This window comes from Miniopterus schreibersii (genome assembly GCF_964146895.1).
Source record: "Miniopterus schreibersii genome assembly, chromosome: 11".
Lineage (NCBI taxonomy): Eukaryota > Metazoa > Chordata > Mammalia > Chiroptera > Miniopteridae > Miniopterus > Miniopterus schreibersii.
Genome location: NC_138111.1, coordinates 6,999,343 through 7,025,905, shown reverse-complemented (window position 1 = coordinate 7,025,905; position 26,563 = coordinate 6,999,343). Strand labels below are relative to the sequence as shown.

General features: G+C 44.5%; 1 protein-coding gene across 12 annotated transcripts in view; it reads right to left on the bottom strand.

The window, feature by feature from the left end:
• The window catches only part of MAPKAP1 (MAPK associated protein 1), a 202,410-nt gene extending 177,110 nt beyond the window's left edge, over positions 1-25,300 (bottom strand). For 4 of the 12 annotated variants that reach the window (XM_081150439.1, XM_081150445.1, XM_081150436.1 and 1 more), the window contains exon 1: positions 1,498-1,747. The gene's annotated coding sequence lies outside the window, so the exon portion shown is untranslated. Of the gene's footprint in view, positions 1-1,365; positions 1,759-25,239 lie in introns of those variants that run through there. The other 8 variants (XM_081150440.1, XM_081150446.1, XM_081150443.1 and 5 more) reach the window with 7 other exon arrangements.
• Positions 25,301-26,563: the final 1,263 nt, after the last annotated feature.

Genomic DNA, 26,563 nt, shown 5'->3' with positions numbered 1-26,563 from the left:
ACTGTGTTGGAATTATTCCCTTATCTCTCTCACTAAAATGAGCTCCCTGCAGCAAGGACTGAGTCTTACTTATCTCTACATTGTCCGGCATGGTACCTGGTATATATCTATACTCAGGAAATGCTTGCTAAGTGAAATAATTATAGATATAATGAGTGTTTATGGGATTCTAGAAAAGAAATAATTTCCAGCTGGGGTTGTTCTGAATTGGTTGAGGGAGGCCAATTTCAGCTGGGCCCTGGGTAACATCTTAATAGCTGACAACAGAAAAGGAGAAATCTTCTAGGCAGGGAGAATGTCCTACAAAACACAAAGGACAAAGAAAAGAACAAACATGACTTGATGTCTTACTTATCTAAAGTAAAAGATCAGGGTAATTAAGGAAGGGGGCCTTTTTAAGCATAGCTGGAATGTTAGCCAGGCACCAGATCACGAGGTGTAGAGGAATGTGAGTTCAGGATGGGATTACAGTAGTTGAAGATAGGTATGAGAACAAAGCTGAATGGGAAAGGCACCACCAGCATGCCTCATAGGCCCCAGCAAGCTTTTGAGTGTGTAAACTGAAAAAGATGAAAACAGTTATCAATGCTTTATCAATAACTCTTTCAGCATTTATTGAGCATATCATGTGGGCTCATAGTGTATGAGGAATAAAAGATCATGTCTCCTTTTCTTGCTCTAGTGGGTTCTTAATTAGGAAACCACCCCTTTTGCTTGACAAAACAATGAGAATGTTGGTGCTGTTTGAACTAATGTTTGTAAACACCTGTCTCCATTTGACCATTCACACTTGGGGAAGTTTTGAACTTTGCTGGTTTTGATTTACAACATGATGCTTTGCACAGCACTAGGTACTGTGATGGGCTTCGAAAACTACTTGTGTTCATTCAGAATGAAATTTTAACCAATTTCTGAATCAACTTTTGGGACTCCGGTTACAGCAATACTCTTGTTTAAACTACAATCATTTGTTTCTACCTTAAACGATCCAGAACACTCTGCCACTCCCCCAAATAAAAAGATGAATCAAAGTTACAGCAGCACTCCACCTATAAAAAAAGACGTCTGCAAGGCCGTTTACCACTTTGGGGTAAGGGGGAAAAGGGGCGATAGGCACCGGGGCCACATAGGCAATGCTTTAAAAACTTGATTTTCATATTGTGAAGATTAGGATGCCTAAATGTTGCCGAACGTGGGGCCAGAAACTGCCAGAGCCACCAGTGTCCTTCTCCCTCCCCCGACTCCCACCCAATACCACCACCAGATCCACTAGCTTCTCCTCCCCCAAATCACACACACAGCTGGCTGTCAGGCTCACAGACTGCAGCCTCCGGCTCTGGAAAGGGCGAGGAAACGGATGCTCACGGGAGACGTGCCAAGGGCCACACATGCTGCCCGCTGGGTAGCGCCTAGAGCAGAGGACTGAGGATCCGCTAGGCTCTTGGGGTGGCTGGCAGGACAGCGAGCGAGTAGGCTAGCGGTTGGGGCAACCTTTACCTGAAGGCGCTGCCACAGTACGGGCTGGGTGGGCCCAGGACACGGTCCTTGGGGGAGGGCCCGGCTCCCCTGCGCCTCCGGGCCCCAGCCCCGAACTCCCGGAATCCTCGGGGACTGGCGCTCCTCCCGGTCGGCTCAACTGCCGCTTTCCGGGCTCGCCCTCATGCCCCCGCCGCTCGCCGCCGCCTGCCTGCAGAGCAGCAGCCCTGTTGCCCCGAGTCGCCTCACGACCCGGAACCGCACCCCGCGCGCCGGAAGTCCCCGACCGGGAAGGAGCGGACGGCTGGGAACCTAGTGCGCAAGCCCCAAAGCCGAAAGCAGACAACTGAGCCCTCCCGGGGGCGGGGCCAACCGGAAGGCCTGCGCATGCGCACCACTCCCCCGCAGCAGGTAAAGCCGGGCTCAGAGATTACCTGAGAGTCTGGCGAGATACGCTTACCCCTGGAAATCGACGTTTCGCCTTTCTCCCCATTTCTACGGAAAAAGGCCCAAGTTCATCGGAAATTATTAACGAGGCAGCTTAGCATCTGGGTCAGAAAGACCTGGATTCAAATGCCAGCTCTAACCTGCTGTGTATCCTAAGGCAAGAAACCTCCCCTCTCTGATCCTTGGTTTTCCCATCCATACAATAGTTCCAATTTTAGAGTATTGCTCTGAGACTCAAGTGGGATGATGCTTTAAAAACACGCAACACAGTCCCTGACACAATAAACACTTAGTAAATGTTAGGTATTACTCTTGCTGTCTGTAAAGTGGAGGTGATAATTATCCTCCTCAAGAACTGAAGGGAGGTTTCCATAGGGTATGAAGACTGACACAGAACAGGAGCTCATTGTTTGGGGGGAGGGGGAGCTGTCTCTCAGTGGGAATCAATGAGGGAAGACACTTGAAGGAGAAAGAACTCAAGCAGTGCAATGATATACCTCTCCTACCTGAGAGATAGTCCAGAAAGCCTCTTTTAAAAATGCATCCTAGGCCCTGGTCGGGTAGCTCAGTGGGTTAGAGCATCGTCCCACGGCTGCGGTACATCCTCCCTCAGGGCACATACAAAAAGCAACCAATGAATGCATAAATAAGTGGGACAACAAATCCATGTTTCTCTCTCCTTTCCTCTCTCTCTCTAAAATCAATCAATCAATAAAATTTTTTAAATGCACTTTAACAAAAGAAAAAAATAGTCAAGGCTGAATTTTAGCCCAGGGGGATCCTTACCCAACATTAAAGTCACCAACAAATACACCACAGATCTACCCCATGTTCACTCTTAGTTCATGGGGGTAGGGGAGATGCACCTTAAATACCCAAATGCATTCTTGCATACACACCACCACAGTTCTATTGAGGGCCAGTTAGAGGCATTATGCCAAAGCAAAGGGTATAAACAAGGTTGGATAGTCTGCTTTCTGAAGTCACCAGATTATTTGACCCCTCCTAAATATTAATCTTAATTTTTATTTCTGTCTTGAGCTCCAATCTGAAGCACAGCTGCCTGATTGTCCCTCAGACACGTAAAACTCAACCTACCTAAAACAAATCAACTGGACATGCTAAGCATTTATGGGTTGTAAGGACTAAATATCCACTTTACTGCTTACAAATGTTATGGCTTCATTTTCCAAGCTGCTTCTCTAAAATTCCTTACTGTAAAATGAGAATGACAAAAGTCCTAACTAACCCCATTGGGTTGCCATGAGGATTAAATGAGCTAATACATATAACTCATATAGAATAGAGCTCAGCATGTAGTTAATATTTACTAATATTTATATAAAATGTTTACCACTATTGCTACACCTTAGTCAGTAAACAAGTACTTATTGAGTGCTTGTGGATTAAGCCTTGCTTAGACACTGGAGATTCAGTGGTAAAAAAGTAGGCAGGGGCTCCACCCTCAGGAAGCATATAGTCAAGTTTGACTATGAATTTTGAATAGTCATTGTGGTAAGTTGGAGTGCAGGGAAATAAGGTAAAATTTCAAAGACATGGTTGAGGGCCCCATCGAGAATGGAGACTGAATTCATGGTGATACTAACATAATGGTTTGTGACTTTTTTATAGTTAGTTTGAATAGTCAAAGATACAGGCACCCAAAGAGTGAGCAATTGCTTTAATCCAAGGAAGGAGTTTTGCTAGACAGGTGTGTTGGAGTCAAGGAGTTTAAGATCTCAGCTTTTAAGAGCGCTTAAAACAGGATGGTTGCTGGATAGATAGTTAGAGAATTGCGGAGAGGTTGGTGTCACTGGCCTGAAGGTCCTGGAACAGGTGTAGTGGAGCAAGGCGGAAAGCTGGAGGTTGTCCTCAGAGATGGATGTCTCAATGAGTAACCTCAGATGAACAGCCATGTGAGAGTGGGGTCCTTTCTGAAGTAAAATTGGAGATGAGATGGTCAAGGAACTGAGATGCCACTTGGACCTCAATAGCTCCCAGGACGATGGGTGGACATGGGGTGAAAAAGAAACTGGGGTGCTTCCCAAGCCATCCTGCCACTGAGGAGCGGGGGTAGATGAGGAGGAGAGAGGACGTGCCAACTATATGGCTTAGCCTCCAAGAAGTAGGAGTCGTATCAGACAGCCACAGTGCCATTAAAAAGCAAAGCATACAGTGACCTATCTCCCAACCCAGGGGTGCACAGGGGTAGAATCGTAGCAGCTAACACCCAGAGAAAAATTGTATTTTTACAGCACACTGCTTGTGCTGGGCCGGGGCTGAAGGGGGACTCCAGCAGGCACGAGGGACAAACACCTCAGCATGCCTGTGACAATCAGGTTTCATAGGCTTCGGCTCCAACTTGGACAGGAGGCCGTGGTAAGAGATGGAGGCTCCCTTTCTTCTGGTTCCCAGGACTAGAACTGGGGCAATGGATAGAGGTTCAAAACACCTCCTAGCTGTGTGGCCTTCGACAAGTGATTTGCCTTCTCTGTTTCTCATTTCCCCTCTTCCAGGTTGTCATGAGGCTCCAATGAGGATCCGATGGGGGCTGCTTGGAACATCGCCTGCATGCAGAAGGGTCCTGTGAATGCCAGCTCTTAAGTCCTGTGACACCCAGGTGGGTAGCAAGATGCAGGGACCCTTATGATTTGCTTTCCTCAGGGTCTTCTCAAACCTCAGTGGCCCTTTCCCTCTCCACTCGGTAAATTCCTTTCCTCCTCCTTCTATTTAGTGGCTTAAAACATCAACCGAGGAAAGGGATGTTTCTTACTTCTTTTTATATACTAAAAGCTTAAAATACCATAAACACTTGGGAAAATGTGTGTTAAATGAAAAGCTGCTCCAAACATGCACTGGAAATGAAGCAAGTGGAAATTGTATTTTGTATACACGGAATTTGCATGTGGAAAATACCACTTTGCCAAACCTAGGACAACAAGCCGAGAATAAACGTAATAAGATGAAAGTAACACTCCTTTAAGCCCCGCCAGAGCTGTGGGATGGAGGCACCTTCGAGTTTCTCTGCAAATGTGTGTTCTTAATATTTTATGTGTGTGAATATGTTTCCCTGCTATTTTCCCAATTTTGGTTTCCTCTACTTTTGAAATATATTTCTCCTCCCATAGGGAAAACATAGGCATTTCTACTCCTCTGGTACAAAGCTATTTCAGGACAACAGTAAATCAGGTGTCAAAATCCATTCAAACTATTTCCAAGAAGCTCCCAAGAAGTATACAACTCAGAGCAATATAATATTTTTTCAAATTAAAATAATATTTCAATGTGAAGAATTTTTTGAAGCAAATGTATTGCTTATAGTGAGGTGAGTTGGTGGGTCCAAGGGAAGCACAAAATTAACCAACCCGAAAATCGTAAACATAACACTTTTCTGATACTATTTAAGCACTGATCAGCTCTGGGGGTCCACAGAGATTCACTGAGCTTTGTTCCATTGTGTTTTTGTGCTGAATATTATTTGTGGTGAATATCCCTTTTTAGACACTTGGGGGGAAAAATGAAACATCTGGATGGTATTTAGCATCTCTTTGGCTACATTTATATATACAATCCCTGCCCCAAATCCAGGCCCTGTAACCACCTTCTAATAGTATCCTTCCTTGCTTTAAAGGTAGCTAGCACTGTGTATGTCGACTCCTAAATTAATTGATACTAACAGGACTTAGGATGTAAAAAACCCAACTCGTATGTTTTGTGGAATGCACTTCTAAGAATGCATAATTAGCAGTGTCTCCATTAATATACAGTATGTTCAACAGTGAGACACCGCTATCATAAATAAAGGTAGACATGGATAAATTTATAATTAAAAATGCATTAGAAATTACAAGCATAATTTATTTACTAATGTGCACTGGAATAAATTTTATGTGTAATATTTTAAAACAGGGCATTAATAAATAATAGTGAACATAAAATGTTTTTGCAGCTAAAAATATTTCAATAAATATCAGTAAGTTGAATGTGCTACAGAGTTATAATTGCTATGAAGTAAAGTTTATAGACTACAATCACAATGCAGGGGACTATTTCTTGGGTGTATTCAAAATATCAGAAACAAATAACCGTCTTTCTGCAAAGCTGACAAATAGAATATTAGTGCCTGCAAATGTTTTAAGAATAAAAGCCTAGGATATCCAAATAGTGAGTAATTGACCACTGCCTGAGACAACCAAGATCCTTCTGATCAAGTGCATTTACAGATTAGTGCATTCAAATCCTATCCACATATTTGTTTGACCCACATTAATTTGGAACAATTTTTCCCAGAGGAGCACCCCTACAGGTCTTTTTTAAAAAAACACACAAAAACTTTCACTTAAAAATTGGCCTTAGCTTGCACCGTCATATTGTTCTATCAAGGGCAAACAGTTCCTAGGTGCCAAGCACTGTTCTAAATGCTCACGTATTTTACTGACTCCATGCTTTTTACAACTTCACTCTACTAACTCTATTATTTTAATATTATATTTATTTCACTTTGAGTGTCCACATCATGTGTTTTCAATGAAACTGTGAGTCCCACAATACACAGCAGCATTTGTGTGTTTGTTTGATGCCTCTGAAAAGAGAGCTACGTTTATGTGTAGAGGGTTCTGTTTTGTTTTTCCAGGTAGGGCCGTAGTTGATTAGTAGCAATGAGTAGCATCCATCACTGATTGAGCATTATGATGTGCCTGGCACAGATATGCCTAATGGCTTTATATGCCTAATTTAATCCAACCCTCACAACAATCCGATAAGTAGATATTGTTTTTATCCCCATTTAACAAAGGAGGAAACTGAGCCTCAGAAAGGTGAAGGCACTTGTTCAAGATCATACAGCTAATAAGCTGGCTGACTTGGAAGCCCCAAGCTCTACCCTTTCCCCAGTAATACTCGGCTGCCCCATTCCTAAAATAACCATGTCCTTTCTCTAAATCACATTGCCTTCCAGCATCTCACAATCCTTTCAGCAGGGTTTTCTTCCCCCACTGACATCTAATCTAAGTCCCTCCTGCTCCCATTTAAGATAATTCCCTCATGTCCTGTCCTTAGTAGACAAGAACTGATGTTGAAAACACATGAGCAATATCCCTTTAGATATTTGTAGATGGCTATTAAATTCTCCTTAACCTTCTTTTCTCCATGATACCGTATTAGTAACCCCAATTCCTGTAGCCTTTTCTCACAGGGACTCTTTCTAAAGCATTCCACCCCTGAGCCACACTCCTAGAGAATGGATTCGGATTTTCCATATCTCAAATCATTATCATCAACTTCAAAGAGCATTTATTACACACCCACATGTGTACATGACCTGCGCTGGAATTTATACAAGCCAGGAAAGCAAAAGTTGGCCTCACTCTAAGATGTCTAGGTCCCCAAATAGTGTTCTTTTAAATCCTTCCCGTGATTGCATCATTTTCTCACCTCGCCCACCTCATTGGAGGATGATTTACTACACTGGAAGCCACCTTAGGCAGGGACATATTTCAGTCATCCTAGCATCCCTGATGGTCGGCATAGTAAGGAGCAAAATAGTAGGTGCTCATTAAATATTCATATTACCGTGAATGAGGATTATCGTTTGATAATCTGTCCTAGATTAACACACTCCTCCACACAGGTTTGGTGACCCTAGTTAGAGTGATTATCTCTGCACTGATGGCCCAGGTAATTGTAATATGTGCTCAATAAATATTTCATGGATGAAAATTAAATAAGTGGTTGTTGAAAGAATATGTGAGCACTGTCACCCAAAAGACTGAGCAAAAACAGTGCTTACAACACTGATGAACAAACACTAGCTCAGAAGTAAAAACAAAAACAAAAGACAGGTAGCCTGAAGGCTGAAGCCAGTCTGCAGAACCAGTCTGGGTCTGCCGAAGGCTTTTCAGCTTCTCTGGAAAAATTGGGAAGATGTGGCAAAATTAGGTCCACAGCCTACTTGTCAATAAGCAGGTGAGTAGTGGCCACCTGCCTGTTCGGTGGTGGACGTGATAAAGGCCAGGTGGCAGCCTCTGTTCACCGAGACACTCACTCTGTAGCTTGCTGCACTCATTTGCAATACCTGCCTGCCCCTGTGGTACTTGAGTTTGAGCTGCTGGTCTGGTTTTGGTAATTTCCACCATAACCTAGAAATTATACTGAAGAAAGAGGTCCTAGGAAATAGGGGGAGGGGGGGCTAATTATTCATCTTTGTATTTCCTAATTCTTTGCCAAAGTCTCAGCACAAAATGTTGCTTTTGATGGAATAAACTAATTCTAACTTCAGCTCAGTTGTGTGACACTGTTTTACATCACTTCTCTCTGTCTCAGTTTCCCCATTCTAGAGTAGAAGTGATCAGTATGAGCTATGGAGATATATACAGGGTGGGGCAAATGTAGGTTTACAGTTGTGAGTATGAGAAACAGAGTTTATTCCTGTATTATTATTTATTATTGTACTATTTCCCCTACGAACAACTGTAAACCTACTTTTGCCCACCCTGTAAAACAGGAAGTGCTGGAGTGAGTCATGGTTTTGTTTTTTAATCCTCACGCAAGGATATTTTTTCCATTGCTTTGCAGAGAGATGAGAGGAAGAGAGAGAGAGAGGGAGAGGGAGAAAATTGGGGCACATTGATTGGTTGCCTCCCACATGATCAAACCTGCAACCCAGGTACACACCCTTGAGTGGGAATTGAACCCAAGACCCTTCAGTCCGCAGGCCAACACTCTAACCACTGAGCCAAACTGGCTAGGGCATGAGTTACAATTTTATATAAGTAAGAGGCGCTTCACTGATTGGTAGGTTTGAGCAGAAATGTAGCTCTCTGGAGAATGATAATTCCTCAGTAAAGTAATTTTTAAGTATGATGTCTTTGAATCCTTATAATTGCACTATTAGGCAAATATTCTGATTCCTGTTTTACAGATGAGGAAGCTGAGGTTTGGAGCAGAGTAGTAATTTGCCTCAAATCATAGCTGGTAGGACAGCTGGATTTGAACCCTCTGAGTGTGAGCCATCGATCACAACTCTGTGCTGTAATAGATCAGCTTCTTTTCCGTGCACTAACGTGGCAGTGGTTTAGGTTGTCTCCCCACTCTCATACCCTTTAAAGGAACTGAGGTCAGTAAGCAAGCACACTCAGTGTCCACTGTCCCCAAAGCAGACCCTTCTTTCCTGTTTGCCCTTTCTCCTCTGCTTTTTCCTCCCGGCTTTTTAAATTTTATTTTATGTCTTTATTGATTTCAGAGAGAGGAAGGGAGGGGAGAGAGAGAGAGAGAGAGAGAGAGAGAAACATCAGTGATGAGAGAGTTGTCATTGATTGGCTGCCTCCTGCATGCCCTGCACCGGGGATCAAGCCCGCAACCCGGGCATGTGCCCTGACCGGGGCTTGGACCACAGCCTTCTGGATCCTAGGTCACTGCTCCACCGCTGAGCCATGCTGGCCGGGCTCCTCCAGATTTCTGACTAGCCCCTTCTAAGGACAACCCCTTTTAGACTTGCTCTTCTAATCTCACTCTGCTCTCCAGCCTTAGCCAGAGCCCCACCGCAGCCCCACCGCAGCCCCGAGGGACCTGCCCCAGCCTGGCCTGCCCCTCCTTCCTGGTGCGGATGGGAGTGGGGAAATCAGACAACTCGGCTGTGACAACCTAAGGACAGCTCAGCTTAATGTTTTGATCCACACTGGGAAAAAGCAAGTTGGTTCTCTGAACTTGCAAGGTCATTAAAAACAAACAAAGCAGGAGCATGCTTGGTGTTAATTCTTCCATGTTTTCAATTCTGGGTAAAACACTGGTCATGCTGGCCGTTGCACATTACCTTTCAGGAGCCAGAAGGCAGCGTGGAGGAAACATGCTGCTTAGAGGGCAAAGGAAACAATGCCTGCGGAGGACACTCTGGAAGGGAGAAGGGGAACAAGGAATCGGAACTTCGTTATCATAAAAAAATGGTGTGGTCTGGATTTGCAGCACACAACATGCTATAAAAACACAACAGGAGCTTAAAGCTTGGCTTAGCATTCCCCCTCCCTCACAGTTATGGAATACTTAAATCATTTTTTTGCATGTGCCGTCTCCTTTCATGCTAACACTAACCCTAAACAGTACCTATTGTAATTGTACCCACTTCAGAGATGAGGAACTGAGGCTTAGGGAAGTAAATTGTTCAAGATCACCTGCAGAGCGGGGATGTGGGTGAGCCCAGAGCTGCACCTCTTAACCACAATACACCCGTCTGCCCCATATGAAGACCTTGTGAAGACCAGGTAGGAAAGAATGTTAAACAGCAAGTTGTGCTAATCACTGCGTATTAAACATCCCCTGGAAAGACAGACTTCCTTGAGTGGAAACAGTCATCTCCCCTCCCCTTTTCAGGTCCTGAACAATACCCAGAGTAAGGTGGTTTTAACTGGAAGGAGGTGATGGCAAACCCCCAAACATTTAAGCATCATCAACAAGTTTTCCAATGTGATATTTTGTTTCAGTTTTTCTCACTTGATATAAATTACTTTGCTATTTTATCTCCAAATTAAAATTTTATTTTTTGCAAAGTAATTGTGCCTGGAGATGAAAGGTAAAATAATACTAAAAGGCCTATAACAAAAAGCTCTTATGTGGTATTTTCTGGTATTTTCTTCTCCCTAGTTCTGCTCCTCGGGGTATATAATTTGGCTACTAAGCTGGCTGTGAGATTTTTTTAAAGGCCCAGTTTAGTCTCTATTTGTTTGGGGGTTGTTGTATTTTTTTTTAAGTGAAAATTATGGTAATTCATTCTACAATATTTCTTTTAAGATGCATAATTACTGCCAGACAAACATGAAAAGGCACTATCTCAAGACAGCATCTCTCTCTCTCTCTTTTTTGTAATTAAAATGTTATTTTTAAAATCAAAGTTGTACATAAGACTTGGTTAATAAGCCAAGTAGTGCTAGCTACAGGTCTGGCGTCTGCTGCATCAGGGCAGATCTGTCCTCGGTAAACGCGGGGAAGTCGCGACCATTTTGCACGGCCCTGAGGACCCCCGTGGCGCGTGATCGCTCGGCGGCATCTGCTGCTCCTTCTCTTGGATACAAAGCGGGCAGAGTCAACTTTATAAATCCTGTTGCAGAAACGGGCACCTTTCCCCGCAGCGTGCATAAGAATGCGCGCTTTCTTAAGAACGTCCGAGCTGAGCGACGAAATACCGGCCGCAGCACGTCTCTTACTTCTGGCGGTTTGAATGGGGTGTGAGGACGCGTTTGGGTTTTTTTTAGCTGGATCCCAAGACGGGGCCAAATCCCCAACTATGGAAATGCTCACACATCCCGCAGTGCGAGTTGACATGAAAGACTTTGCTTCCTCCTGAACAAGGAACCCCCAAAAGCCTTTCGCTGCGTGATTGAAGGTGCCAGGGCTCTTGGGTGCCCGGCTGACACGCGCCGCTGTGCCCCGGGAGGGCTGGGCCGGGTGCGCGCGGGCTCCGCGCGGCGCAGCGTCTCCCGGGCTGCCCGGGAGGATCCTGCTGGTCTGGACGCGTTTGATCTGACAATGGCACGGGTTTTTTTTTTTTTTTACTTCCAGCGATTGGGCTATTGTTCTAACTAAAATGCTAAAAGGTCTTTAAGGTGACTTTTGTTTCTCTGATTTTACGGCCTCAATATTCATTTTAAGTTTTCATTATCTAAGTATTCAAGATACAGTATAGGATCTGATTCTTTTTGAAATTAATTGCATTGTAAATCAAACATATTTCTGTAGAATGCACTTACTCATCATTAGCATATGAGAGTTTCCAGTAAAATATCTTTAGTATTATTTTTATTATTAACATATTTACACTGTCACTCCAGCCCTGCACCCTTTGTGAATCTGTTTTTAAAATAAATATGACCTGATACCAGAGTGATTGGTGCAATAAAAATGCATGATGTGGAATTAATCAAATATAGTCAGGTTCAATTTATAAGGGACACATTAAGAAAAATTATTTCTTGTTCGGGTATGCCACTCTAGTGAATCAAACAGAGCCGCGTATATTTCAGCAAGATACATGTAAAATCCATTCATTCAACAAACATTTATTATGCATTTACTGTGTGCATCACAGGGGATAAAAATCAGGCTGAGCAAACAAGAAATTCACACATGAAACAACTGAAGACCATAAGCAACTGCATAATTGTGGAATATATGTTGAATATCCAAGGATTCCAGAAACAAAAGCTGAAGTAGCAGCAGTGTGGTGCTCTGGTTAAGGGTGCGGGCCTCTGGATTTATTTCAGTTTTTTTCAGGAAGTGGCCATTAATTTTTGTGTGAAAAAATGAGAGCAGCAAGGCATAATTCATTGTGAAGATAGGTTTTATATTCTGTATATGTGAAGGAAATAAATTTCTAATGCAATAAAATAAGGAGAATGAAAAAACAGAAAGAAGAAAAAAACCTGGCTTGGTATTTAGAGTCAGATGGACATGGGTTCAAATCCCTGCTCCGCTGCTTACTTAGTTGGGTGACCTTGGGCAAGATCTTTCATTTTGTAGAGCTTTTCAGTTTTCTTATCTATAATATGGAGGTGATAAGATCTTTCTCATAGGATGGTTGTGAGAATTAAGTAAGTGTCCTCAGTAAGCATTCGCTGAATGTGTTGTCATAATGGGCCTGGGGACAGTCAAAGAAGCTATCTTGGGAGCTGCTATTTTATTGCCAGAGTTTGCAGAAAGGATGAGTCGTTGAAGAAGGCATTGCAGGTGTAGAAGACAAAGGCAGGAAGGGCTGGAAACCAAGTATTCCACTCACTTCCAGGAATGGGGCTCCGCTTTCTTCCTACCAGAGCCTTTTGGGTACAGACAAGGCAAGTAGTTGCGAGAGAAGCAGATGAGAGGGCACAAGGACATTATCTCTCCCCTTCAGGTGGCTTAAAAATGGAACTCAGGACCCAACACTGTCAGCATCCGGAGGGCTAGGACTTACCCCATCTTATTTGGCACTGTACCCTATTGCCTAGTGTATGGGGCCTTGTCCCAGGGAGCAATCGCTAACTACCTGATGAATGAATGAATAAACCTCTATGTTGTGTAAAATGCAAACAATCATTTATCTGCTAGCAATGTAACCCCAATCCCTGTGCCTCCATTTTCTCAACTGTGAAGCAGGATAAAAGTACCTATGACTTCACAGGGCTGTTATGAACATCAAATGTATTAATAGTTATAAACTGCTAAGAACAGTGGCTGGCACATGGTCAGTTCTGTATCATTCTTTAATAAATTAATATATAATGTATATAATATATATACAGGGCAAGGCAAAAGTAGGTTTACAGTTGTTTGTATGGAAAATAATACAATAAATAATAATATAAGAATAAACTGTTTCGTGTACTCATAACTGTATACTTACTTTTGCTCCACCCTGTATAGTAAAATATAACAATATATATTAAAGGGTTCTGTCAAGATTAAATAAGAAAATGCTTGAGGACAACAAGTATTTGTGGATCAAAATGGGGAAGAAAGAACCTGTCATCCCATGTAATGAAACCCCACCCCAGGGAGGCTCAGAGGCACCCAGCCCCAGACTCAAAAGGACCTAATAAATCTAGGATTTGTCTTCTCCCTGAGCCCAGCACACAGTGTGCCTGGGGGAGCCCTGGACATGCCTGTCCTCCTGCTGTCACCTCCCAACCCCGCCAGTACCAGATTATACCCTTAGCCCAAGACTCTGACCCTGGCCCCACACTCAGCCAGCCCTGGACTGTTCCAGGGCCCTATGTGGCTGGAACCTATCTTTGTACTCACAGACAATAACTGAAGTCTTACTTCCTTTGCAATAGAATATCTTCCCATCTCTCTTCTTCCCCCATCCCCTTCCTCCTTGGAATAAAAATTCTTCCACCCTCATGCCCTGGCTGGGTAGCTCAGTTGGTTGGAGCACCAAGGTTGTGGGTTCAGTCCCTGGTCAGGGCACATACAAGAGTTAACCAATGAATGCATAAATAAGTGGAACAACAAATCTCTCTCTCTCTCATAAACACACACACACACACACACATATTTTGCCTCCCCAGAAATCCTATTGCTCCCACTCACCAGAGAGGGCCCCTTGGCTATCAACACAAGATGGGCTGGACATTATCATTCAGATGGCTGTCGATCATTCCTTGGTACCAGCGTCCAGACTAGTCAGGCTACTGAGCCCAAGCTCTGCCAACTCATTAATTCATTCATCGATTCATAAGTTCATTCGCATATGCATTTAACTAATGGTAACTCAGTTTCTTCTCTATACGCAGCACATAGGGCTGGGGACACTGAGATTGTTCACACAGTGTCCCTGCTCTCAGAGAGCTCAGCCCAGTCGGGCATAGAGATAACTGACAACAAGGGATAATTAAGTGCAAACGTAGAAATACATACGAGGTAGGAGAGACAAGGGAGAGATTTACTCTTATCTGGGAGAGTCAGGGAAGCATTCCCAGAGGTAGCAGTGCCTGAGATGGATTTTGGAGGAGTAGGGTAAGATCAGGATCATCAGACCAAGGGGTGAAAAGGCAAAGGGGGGTCAAAGAATGAGGAGGGATGTAGTAGAGGTGGGAGAGAAGCCTAGAGTGGTGGGCAGAGGCCAGAAGATGGAAGGAGTTGAAAACTGGGCCAAAGAGCTTAAATTTTATTTAAAATATATATTTTTATTGATTTCAGAGAGAGGGAGAGGGAGAGACAGAAACATCAATGATGAGTCATTGATTGGCTGCCTCCTGCAGGCCCCCTACTGGGGATCGACCCTCCCCCCCCAACCCAGGCATGTGCCCTGACCGGGAATTGATCCCTGACCTCCTGGTTCATAGGTCAACGCTCAACCACTGAGCCATGCCAGCGGGGAAAACTTAATTTTTTTTATAAAGAAGAAGAATGTGGGGCACTCTGTGTTGTACCCCGGGGTTGCCCTTCTCCGAAGGGTTTGCGGCCCTGGCCGCTGGGAGTGCCATCCAGAGGCAGCCTTCAGCTTTACGGATTGCTTCAGCTAAGAACCACCACGTCGCCCAAGGTTATGCCCTTCCCTGGCAGGGTAGCTGGCATCCTCTGACTGATAAATGTCCAGCCTTGGCCCAACTTGGGACAACTCTGAGGGGCATTCTAGTTCCAAAGGTCCCTGTGGGGTCAACTGAGGCTGTCAGTAGCTCTGCATGGAAGCTCAGCGTCCTTCTATGCTCCTTCCTGCTTTCTTCCCCTCTCCCCCAAGGGAATTGCTACCAAGGGCAGCATCGCCCCAGGCACGGATCTCATCCTCTCTGCTTTCTCAGAGCTTCATTCACCGGCGGGGTGCACCTCTCTGCTTGTACTACAAGCTGTTAACCTGTGAGGCATCTCAGCTTTCTTAAATGTCTCTCAGATTGCCTAGGCCCCCCAACCCCCACTGCCTTCCAGCTCCTGCCCTCTCCCTCTCTCCCAGGCTTGACAGCCAGATTTCTCTAAAGAGCTGTCTGTCTACCCACGGTCTGCAGTCCTCCCTACCATCCATTCCTTTGTCAACTCCATCCAGCTTCTGCCACACATCCCCAACTCCACTAAAATGGCTCTCACTGGGGCACCAATGCTCATCTTGCCATTAAATCTAGTGCACGCTTCTTAGACTTGATCTCTCTTTTTCTTCAAACACTCTTGGTTTCTGTGCTGCCGTGCTTTCCTAGCCTTTCTCCCACATCAAAGTCTCCTTTTTGGCTCATTTTTTCTTCATCTGTCACTTAATTATAGGTGCTGTCATGGACACTCATTTTTCTCGCGTCTCACACTCTTCCTGTGTGACCTCATTCGCTGTCATGACTGCTAATACCATCGAGATGTTAATAATTCCAAAATCTCTCTTTCTAGCCCAGACCTCTCTCCTGCGCTTTAGACACACCACTGTCCCCCAGACATAGCCCCCAGTATTTCTGCAGGCTCCACAGGCTTAACGTGGGCACAGTCACCCTCTCCTCAGACCTTCAGCTCCCTCCTCGGTATCTCTGCCTCTGCCTTTTCCCAATTCTCACCCAGGTTCCCCAGGATGTCCCTCATCACGCCCCACCCAGCTTCATCCTTGAGCTTCACCCCCTTTCCTAACTGCTGTCACAGATGTACACATGATTCAGAATTAAGTCATGTGCCGGGAACCAGGTAGTGGTGGGCCAACCAAGACTGAGGGACTCTGTCTAGAAACTGGAAAGCCTTCAGAACCCTGAGAACTGTCTAGCTACCTGCCCACCCTCTCCCCCAACCCCAGCCCTTCCCGGGCTGCACGGTCTCTTTTCCCTGCGAGTGTTCTGTTTACAAGTGCTTTTCTCTGCTTCTCCCCGTGCAGTTGATTAAACATGACTGACCCAGAGGTCTGCAGGTCACATGTCCTCAATTCAAGCAGCCAGCAAACAAATTATTGTCTTCCAGGAGCAAGGGCGAGTCCCCAGAAGAGAGACCGGTTTAGTCCTGGTCAGGTGATGAGCTAAGGCGAGGAGGGCTGAGCTGTGTGGCAGGAAACTTGGCTGCGAAGGCTCATGGCGTAGGTATGAGGTTCAAGAGGAAATGGGGGCTTGTGCTGGGCAACTAGCTAAGATATGATTTTTACAGCCCTGAACAGTCACAGATAACCAAAATGCCCAGAGATTATAAAATTTAATTTTAGGCAAACACCTAACCTCTTCGCCTGGCCTTCTATGATGGTTTTGTGGAGCATCATTTACTTATTTTACTTCCTCATCTCTTCCCACATTGTTGTGCGAATGAGCAGAAAATAGAAGGAAGAACATCATAAGGAAAATATCCCCGGGCTTGTTTCTAAAAATAAAATCTTCAATATACATTTCAATGGTACTTTCCCCTGTAATACAAAGTTATTAATTGTAATAATAAAATCAAAGGCCTTTTTCATCTATTTTAATTGCTGCTGCATTAAAATCTTACCTAGAAATTTGAAATGGAAGGTAATCAAAAGTATCATCTAGTCGCTTCTGACAGAAGGAAGTTTATAACCTGTGCATAAGTTCTTAGAAAATAATATCACCAGGAAATCTTTGATGGCCCCCTTATGGGTAAAAAAAATAATTTTAGAAAATTTATTTTCAGATCAGCATATTGTAGCATAATTCTTAAAGAAACTTTTACTTTAAATCAGTTTTATTGTGAGCCTAGAAAAGAAACAGGACTAGGAGATGAGCCTAGTGTTGACAAGAAGCTGGTGAGAGGAAAAGAAATATACTGTGGGACCACTTGTTTTTAAGAAATAAAACTCTGGATTTATATACCAGCTTTAAAAAAATGTATCTCCAGGGACACTGTTCAGCAGCTATTTGGATCTTGTCTGAAGTTTTTAGGTTGTTTCAAATAAAAGCAGGCTCCTTTGTTTCAAGATAGTGATTTTTTGATACCCGATTTATGCATTTATTTAACAAAATACTTTTGAAGCATCAATTATATGTGAGGTGTTGTTCAGGATATAAAGTTGAATGTCAAAAGAACTTTTCTCCAAGGGGCAGAGCATATAAGGCACGTCCCTAGAAGCTGTACTGAAAGGTACACGTTTACCCTTTTGCGCTTTTGGTGGAATATAAAATGACACAACCTCAGTGAAAGACAGTTAAGGCAGCTGCTGAAAAAACTAAAAATAGAATTCCCATATGATCCAGCAATTCAATGTTTCGATATATATACTAAAAAGAATTAAAAGCAAGAACTCAAACACTTGCCCTAGCAGTGTGGCTCAGTTGGTTGAGCATTGTCCTGTGCACCGAAGGGCCCGGGTTGTGGGTTTGAACCCTGGTCGGGGTGTGTGCGGGAGGCAACCAATCAATGTTGCTCTCTCTCTCCATCTTTCTCTAAAATCAATAAAAACATATATATAGAGAGAGAGAGAGAGAAAGAGAGAGAGAGAGGGAGAGGGAGGGGGCTCAAGCACTCAAACACCCATGTTTACACCAGTATTATTCACAATAGCTAAAACAGGGAAGCAACCCAAGTGTCCATTGATAAATGAATAACCAAAATGTTGTAGTACCTACATATAATGGAATATTACTCAGCCTTGAAAAGGAAGGAAATTCTGACACATGCTACAGCATGGATGAATCTTGAAGATATTATGCTAAGTGAAATAAGCCTGTTACAAAAGAATGAATGCTGTATGATTTCACTTTTATGAGGTATCTAGAATAAATTCATAGAGACAGAAAATAGGATGGTGGTTGCCAGGGGCTAGGGGAGGGAGAAATGGGGAGTTATTATTTAATGGGTACAGAATTTAACTTTTGGAAGATGAAGGAAATGGATGTTGATTATTTGCACATCAATGTGAATGTGCTTAATGCCATTGAACTGCACACTTAAAAATGGTTAAAATGTTATGTATATTTTACAATTTAAGAAGGTACCCATTTATAAGAACCCAAGTGATATTGGGGACTCATAAAGGAAGCATTTACTTCCTTTTGGGGCTTAGAAAGGCTTTCTTGTGTGACACTAGAGCAGGGAAACAACATGTATGGTGGAAAGGGTCAGAAGTCTCAGGTCCCAATTCCACTCTGTCACTTCGTAATGGTGTAATATTGGACAAGTGACATAACCCCTCTAAAAGGTAGTGTAGTATGAAGGTTAGTCACGAGGATACTGAGACAGATTATTTGTTTGCATTGTAGTTAATTTACCAGCCATGTGACCTTGTCAATTTATTTGACATCTTTAGGTCTCAGTTTCTCGAACTATGAATGGGGAGGTTAATGACCAGCTTACAGGGTTGTTATGAGTATTTAACTAGATGAAGTATGAGAAATCATTAGCACAATGCCCAACATAAAGTGCTCAGTAAGTGTCAGTAGCTATTATTTTCTGAGCCTTATCTATAAAGTGAGTTAATATAACTTGTCTTAAAATCTTTGAGTTCTTTTGAGGATCAGCAGAGATACTGTATGTGAAAGAGGTTAGACAGCATTATTGAAGATGGGTAAGACTGGGGCATGCATTCCCGTTGGAGAGAACAGCATGAGCAAAAGGCAGGAGGCCAAAAAGTGTGGGGCATTAGGGTTGATTATAACATCAAGTGTATGGAAAAGAATAGCAGCAAATAAAACTGGAGAGAGAAAACTGGGGTAGCTTAGGAGGGTCTTGAAGGCCTGGCTAAGAAGTATATGCAGAGGTAGATCCCATGTAATGCAAGTGAGAGGGCAAGGATCATGTCATGATTTAATTTGCATTGAGAATTAAATATGGAGGCTGTGTTAGACTGCCTTCAAGATGACACATGGCGTGGCTCCGTGGTTGAGTGCCGACCCATGAACCAGGAGATCGTAGTTCGATTCCTGGTCAGGGCACATGACCGGGTTTCAGGCTTGATCCCCAGTAGGGGGCGTGCAGGAGGCAGCCGATCATGACTCTCTTATCATTGATGTTTCTATCTCTCTCTCCCTCTCCCTTCCTCTCTCTGAAATCAATAAAACATATTTGAAAAATAAAAATTAAAAAATGACACCTCTTATTTTTTTAATCCTTACAAGAAGATATGTTATTGATCTTTTAGATAGAGAAAGGAGGGGGGGGAGAGAGAGAGAGGCAGAGAGAGAGACAGAGAGAAACACCAAGGTGAGAAACATCGATCGGCTGCCTACTATACACGCCTCAATCTGGGGATCGAACCTGTAATCTTTTGGTGTATGGGATGATGCTTTAACTAACTGAGCCACCCGGCCAGGGTGATGACACCTGCCTTAATGAGGTTGGGCTGCCATAACAAAATACCACAGACTGGATGGTTTAAACAATAGGCATTTCTCATAGTTCTGGAGGCTGGGAAGTCTGAGATCAGGGTGCCAGCATGGTTGGGTTCTGGTAAGGGCCCTCTGCCTGGCTTACAGATGGCTGCTTTCATGGTAGAGAGGGGAAGCCCTGGCGGGTCTTCTTCTTATTATAAGGACACTAATCCCCTCTTGGGGTCTTTGCCTTCATGACCTCATCTAAACCTAATTACCTCTCAAAGGCCTTACCTCCTAATGCTATCACATGGAGGGTTATGGCTTTCCCATGTGAAGTGGGGGCAGGAGGGGAGAAGGGGAGACACAAACATTCAGGCCATAACACTTCCCAGCGACCCTTATCTCCTGATGTTTATATAAGCCTCTTCCCTGGAGTGTGACTTGCTTCAAGTAAAGAGAACATAGCAAAAGTGTTAGAATAAACTTCTGAGGCCAGGTGACACAGACTGACTTCTGTCTTGCTTACTCTCGTTTGCTCTCTGGCTTCCTCATGGTTTTGGAAGCCAGCTGCCGTGTTGTGAGCTGTCCTATGGAGAGGCCCAGGGGTCAAGAAACATGTCTCTGGCCAACAGTCACTGAGCACCTGAGTGAGGCCTGCCAACAGCCATGTGAGTGAGCTAGGAAGTGGGTCCTCCCCTTGGTTAGGCTTGAGGTGACAGCTGTCACCTTGACTGCAGTCTCATGAGAGAACCTAAGTCAGAGGCACCCAGCTAAGAGCTGCATCCAAATTCCTAACACACAGAAACTCTAAGATAATAAATGTTTGTTGTTTTAAGCCAACAAATTTTGGGGTAATTTATTACACAGGAATAGATGACTAGTATAGAGCCCAGTAAGACTGGCCTCACTTAGATACCAGCCACAAGTTTAGGGTTCCCCAGACCACCTGTGCTTCTGAACAATTGGTTGCAAGTTTGGGTGTTTCCATGATCCCCTCAGGTTCAATAATTCACTAGAATGACACAGAACTTTGAAAAGCACTATACTTATGATTACAGTTTTATTATGAAGGATATAAATCAGGACCAGTCAAATGAAGAGACACATAGGTCAAGGTCTGAGAGGATCCTAAACACAGAGTTTCCATGCTCTCCCCTAGTGGGTGTCAGGGCACACCAACTTCTTGGCACATCAATTTGTTCACTAACCAGGAAGTTCCACTGAGCTTTGGGGTGTCCAGAGTTTTTATTAGAGCTTCATTAGATAGTTATGAATGATTGATTCATCGGCCATGTGATTGAATTCAATCTCCAGCTCTCTTCCCCTCCTGGGACGATGAGCTGGCTCAAAGCCCCAACCCTCTAATTGCATGGTTGGTCTTTCTGGTAATCAGCCCCTATTCTGAGTTTTCTTGTTAGTATAAACTCAGGTGTGATCCAAGAGGCTCATGAAAAACAGACACTCCTACCACTTGGGAAATTCCAAAGTTTTTACAAGTTATCTCCCGGAAACCCAGAACAAAGACTAGACAAGTGTTTTATAATAAAACATCTCCCAAACTGTAGGAGCTCCTACTATGTGCCAGACAATGCTAAGCTAGTTTTCCATCCATCTATCCTTTAAGTATTTATAGTGTTAGATAAACTTTGCTGCAAGTAACAGAAAACCCAATCAACAGGAATTTAAAAATGGGAATTAAATTTTCTCACATAACTAAAAACCTGGGAGTAAGCAATTGCTGGTTTTGTTCAGAAGTTCAACAATGTTTGCAAGCACCTAGGCTCTCTTTATCTTTCTGCCCCATTTACTATGCTCATTTTTATTTTCAATGTTTTATTTTAGAATATTTACAGAGAAATAAGATAGGGCATAGGGTTCTCCAACACCTACCACCTTATTTCCCCTATTATCAACATCTTACATTAATATGGTATTTGTTACAATTATTACTAATATAATAATTAATATATTATTAGTAACTAAAGTCCATACTTTATTCAGATTTTCTTAGTGGTTTTTACCCAATGTCCTTTTTCTGTTCCAGAACCCAGCCCAGGATACCACCTTACATTTAGTCATCATATCTCCTTAGCTCTTCTTGGTTCTTATAGTTTTTCAGATATTCCTTGTTTTGGATGATCTTGACAGTTTGAGGAACATTCGTCAGGTATTTTGTAGACAGTCCTTCTATTAGGATTTGTTTAATGTTTTTCTCATGATTAGACTGGGATTATAGGTTTGGGGAAGAAAGACCACAGAGATAAACCACCAAACCATGCTAATTTTTAACCCCATATTGTTACCTCATTATCACAAGATAGCTGCTGCCGCCACTCTAAAGACACAACTATGTCCAAAGATGGAAAGAGACAGAAGGAAGGAGAGAAGAACCATGTCTGTCCCCCACCTTTTTGTTGTTGTTTTTTTTTTAATGAGGAAAGTCATTCCTCACTTGACAGGCTCAGAAGGCGGGGCAGGATGTTCTTACTTGACTTAGACCTTGACTGAGACTGAGCACATTGCTATTTTGGAATAAAATCAGGGTTCCATCAGCATGGAAGGAGGAGCAACTGACAGTGTCGGCCCCAAGTGCCCACTGTGTATGAGACTGCACTGTACTAGGTGCTATGAGGAATGAAAGAACATGAGGGATGGAGCTTTCTCTCAAACTTTCCAGAAATTATGTATAGTAGTTCTTATCTGCGGGGCATGTGCTCCAAGACTCCCAGCGGATGCCTGAAACCACAGATAGTGCCAACCCTATACATGTTTTGTCACATCACATGTGCTATCAACTCTAAAAACCACTTCTAAAGAGTCATTCCTAAAGTGGTAGAGAAATATGTTTGGGAATAAGTATTTAGGCAGTTTAACTAAAGTGACAAGGGAAGTTTAACTCTTTCATATATGTCTAATTTTTTAAAAGCCAAATCAATCATGTTATAGTCACATTTCAAAATACCTTGCCCTTAACCTGCTTATGAACTAGATCAGAAAACTAACAGGTGAGTTGAGAGCAAACAACTCCGGACTATCTAGTATAGTGGTAAACTATATTACAGTGATATGTTCTGAGAGAGTTTAGAGCAGATTAAGATTAGTGAAGGCAGGCATGGCAGGAAAGCTTCAGGGAGGCAGGATCCTAGATGGCTGTGAAGGGTGGTCTGGCTGGTTTTAGTCTTCATTTTCCTTCTCTGCTGCCATGAGACCCGGATTCCTCTAATAAGAGTTGTTTATCTTCTTTTGATTAAGTATCTAGCTACTTATTTTTATTAATTTACAGTTCACCTGCTAAGGCCTTGTGATTTTTATTTAGTAATCTTGATTAAATGACTTTTTTTTTTTGCAGTGTTTTATAGGGTGGGCTTTGCAACTACAGAGATCAAGATTTGAATTCAAGGACCAGTACTTATTGGCTTTGTAGTCTTATGTAAATTCCTCACCCTCTCTTATTCTGTTTCTTCATTTAATAATAATCTCTCCTGGATAGGGCCCTGAGACTGAAATAAGATAAAAAAGGAGAACACAGAGCTCAGTGTTCCACCTTGAAGGGGTGCTCAGTGATGGCATCTGATGGAGGCAATGGTGATGGTAATATAAACCCATGGAAAGGGTGGATATGAGGGAGCCCCTACTTGGTTTTCACCACTTTGTCATTGTTAACTTTACCTGAATGTACACTTGCCAAAAGTAAATTACATTTCTCTTGACTTTTTAATAATCACTGCCTTAGAAACAGCAAAGATGGATTCAGATACTTAGGGAGGTTCTATTCTATTATCTGTGAAGGTACCAACCATGTGATTCATATTGCTGAGCAGAGACAAGGCAACATCCTACATGAGAGACTGGCAAAAGCAGAAGAGATCTTGGAGCACTTGCAATTAGCTGACAGTTTACTGGGGCTTGGAAACCAATCTAAAAGAATTTATGCTTTAAATCAATGGCAGTTGTCAATGAGCCTGTGAGGAAATCCTTGCTAGGACCCTCTATCTTTTATTGCAATTCATATTGATAATAACAAAAAGAAAAGCCTCCCAAGCAAAAGGTCAATCTAATCCAATCATGTAATGCAGAATTATGCTATCAAGTTTCCACATCACTGACTGATCACGGGTTTAAAGGTGTGTGGCATAAAATAGCTGTGGGTGTTAGACATTTAACAAGTTGTTTTATTCTTAATTGCTGGCATTTGCTTAACTGTTTTCTTAATTCTAATTTATGTTTTTATGTTCCAGTTTGTTTACATAGCCCATAGTTCCCAATTGTCTTTATTGGCTTAAGTGTTTCTTTAATTTTATTTACATTTTTATATATGTTGCTTTGCTTACATAACTCATTGTTTGGAGTGGGCTAGAAATAACCATAAATCCCCATTGCTAATTAGCCTCATCCTCATGACTGATTAGTCAAGATTATGAGCCTAGAAGGAGGGCAAGGAGGAGGCCTGACAGTGAGTCACAGGATCTTTGAATTTTAGAGCTAGAAGGAATTTAGGTTTTAAGGCATTTTCCAGATAGAATTCCATGGTTTTACATCTTCAATGTTGGAGAATTACGAAAGATTGCCTAGTTGCTCTTGCTCCTTTATGCAAAAATGTATAAGGATTTGGTGACAGCTTTGAAAAACAAGAATAGAGAAAGTCCAGTCAGTGATGACTATGAGTAACCTGTAATGGGGGCTTGAAAGAAGAATCAGAAACTTGACACATAAGTGGACTGTAGAAGAGCCAGGAATACTAATGAACATGAGGGGGGCTTCTTCTTTGGAGGTAAGTAAGCAGAGTGGATTGTCTGGAACTCCCTCTCCAGCAGCTGTGCAGTTTGTAAGGATTTTAGCTTGCCTAACTGTAAGGTTAGCTATTAGCTTTGCAGTGGGGAGTATTTAAAAGTACACAAACATATGAAGGAAAGAACCTGGAACAGAGTAGCCTGCTTCATTCCAAGAATCCATCTGGCATGTAAAGAACTGCTTGTCCTACATTAAACCCTGCAGAGTAAGAGCCATTTTTCATATTTCACACCCCTATTTTTGGTTTTAGGTAAGACAGCTTATCGAGTTTGGGGAAGGAACAAGAAGAGTTTTCAGAACCATCTAACCAGAGGACCCACTTAGGGTGAGCTCCATGAATCTCACCAAAAGTAAATGGGGAAAACATGTTGAAGCCTTGACAGGAAAATCAAGTTAAGAGAAAGCTCAAGTGTCCACAAGAGGTGGAAGTCCAGATTCCCAAATAGTCATTTGTAAACAGAGTGCACTTGAAGAAGAGGTGCTATACATATGAAAAGCTGTGGCTGGAATCACCAACATTAAATGATAGGGTAGGTTGATAAGTGAAATCCAGTCTATTCCTAAATAAACGTATCTTTGTAATAAAAAGCTCATTTTTTTGTAGCTTTGGTCTATCTGGAGGCAGCTAAAAGCAAACATTGCCAAAGGACTAGTACCCGTATTACCAGGAATTGCAAAACGTATAAAGGTGTTGTTAGCCTTGGATTAGTCCTGGACGTCAGGCCCTCTGCCTTCCCTCAGACCCACTTCTAACAGATTTTCATATGCTCCACTTTCAAGGGACAATGTACGGCGGTCAGATCTGTTCAGCGCACACTTCAAACATGTGGGACAGTGGCTGTACCCTTACCTGGTCACCTCTCGAGGGACAGCGGAAGGCCAGACCCCTGGCGCCAACTCCAAGCGTCGCCCTTTCAGTTACCATGGTGATCACTGGAGGGGCGGGGCCTCTATCCCTGCGTGCCCGCCTGTGTCCAGGACATTTCGAACGCTCCAATTGGGACAGCCTTTTCTTGCCTCTGCCCCGCCCCATTCGGCTCCGAGGGCGATGCGATTGGCTCCGTACTGGCGGCCGGGCTCCCTCAGGGTACCACCTCCTGACGGGAAGAGCGGGAAAATGTACCAGGCGCTGTCCGAGGCGTGAAGCTCGCCGCGCTTTGGGGAAGCACATGGTTGGCTTTGGAGCGAGTTGCCTCGTGTCCCATACACAACTCTTCGCACCCATGGCTGTTAACACTGGGTGGCAGGAGCCGGGGCGAGGTCACGTTTGTGATTCCAGGAGGCCCGCCCAGGGGTGCGAGGATGAGAGCAGGAGTCAAGATCCGGTGGCGCGCTCCCGGGTGCTGGGGATCAGAGGCCAGAGGGGGCGGGCCGAAGTCCGGGGGCGGAGCCAGCAGCGGCGGCGGGAGGCGCAAGGCCCAATGAGCTCGCGCCCCGCCCCCAGGGGCGGGGCGTGCAGAGCGGTCCCCCGCCCTCCAGCTCACCCCTGCCCCTCCCCCCCCGAGCGCCGGGGCCGCAGTGAGTGAGTGGCACTGGCAGCCTGTCAATCCCTCAGCCCAGCGGCCTTCGAGCCCGGTCCGCGGCAGCTGCTGGCAGGGTGCGTGGCTACGGCAGTGGCGGCGGCGACTTCTCCCGCCCCATCAATCTGCTGTCCGCCCGCCGCGCGGCCCGCTGGGGCCCTCCATCGGGCTCCGCGCCCCCGCCGCGCCGGCCCGCCCGCTCCCAAACTTTCCTTCTCTGCCCCTCTCGCTCCCCTCGGCCCACCCGCCGGCCTCCTCCTCCGCCGCCGCCCGCCGCCGCCGCTCCCTCCCCCGGGGCCGCCGGGGCTCGGTTCCCGCCCGGCTGAGGCGGTGGAGGCGGCGGCGGCGGCGGCCGAGGGAGGGGAGTGCGCAGGCTGGCGCTGGGGGCGGCGGGCGTCCCGGCAACTCGGCCGGCGCAGAGCAAGTTGAGCGGGGCCGCCCGGCGGGGCGCGCGGCGGCAAGGAGGCGGCGCGGCGGCCGCGTGAGGGCAGCGGACGCCGCTGCCTCCGCCTTCGCCACCGCCGCGGAGCCCGGCGCTTCCGCCCGCCTCTTCTCCTCAGCCTCGGCGGCGGCGGAAGCCGGAGCCGGGAACCCGTCCGCACCACCTTAGCCGCGGGCCCCGCCGGCCGGGCCGCCCCCTCCCCGCGCGGGCGG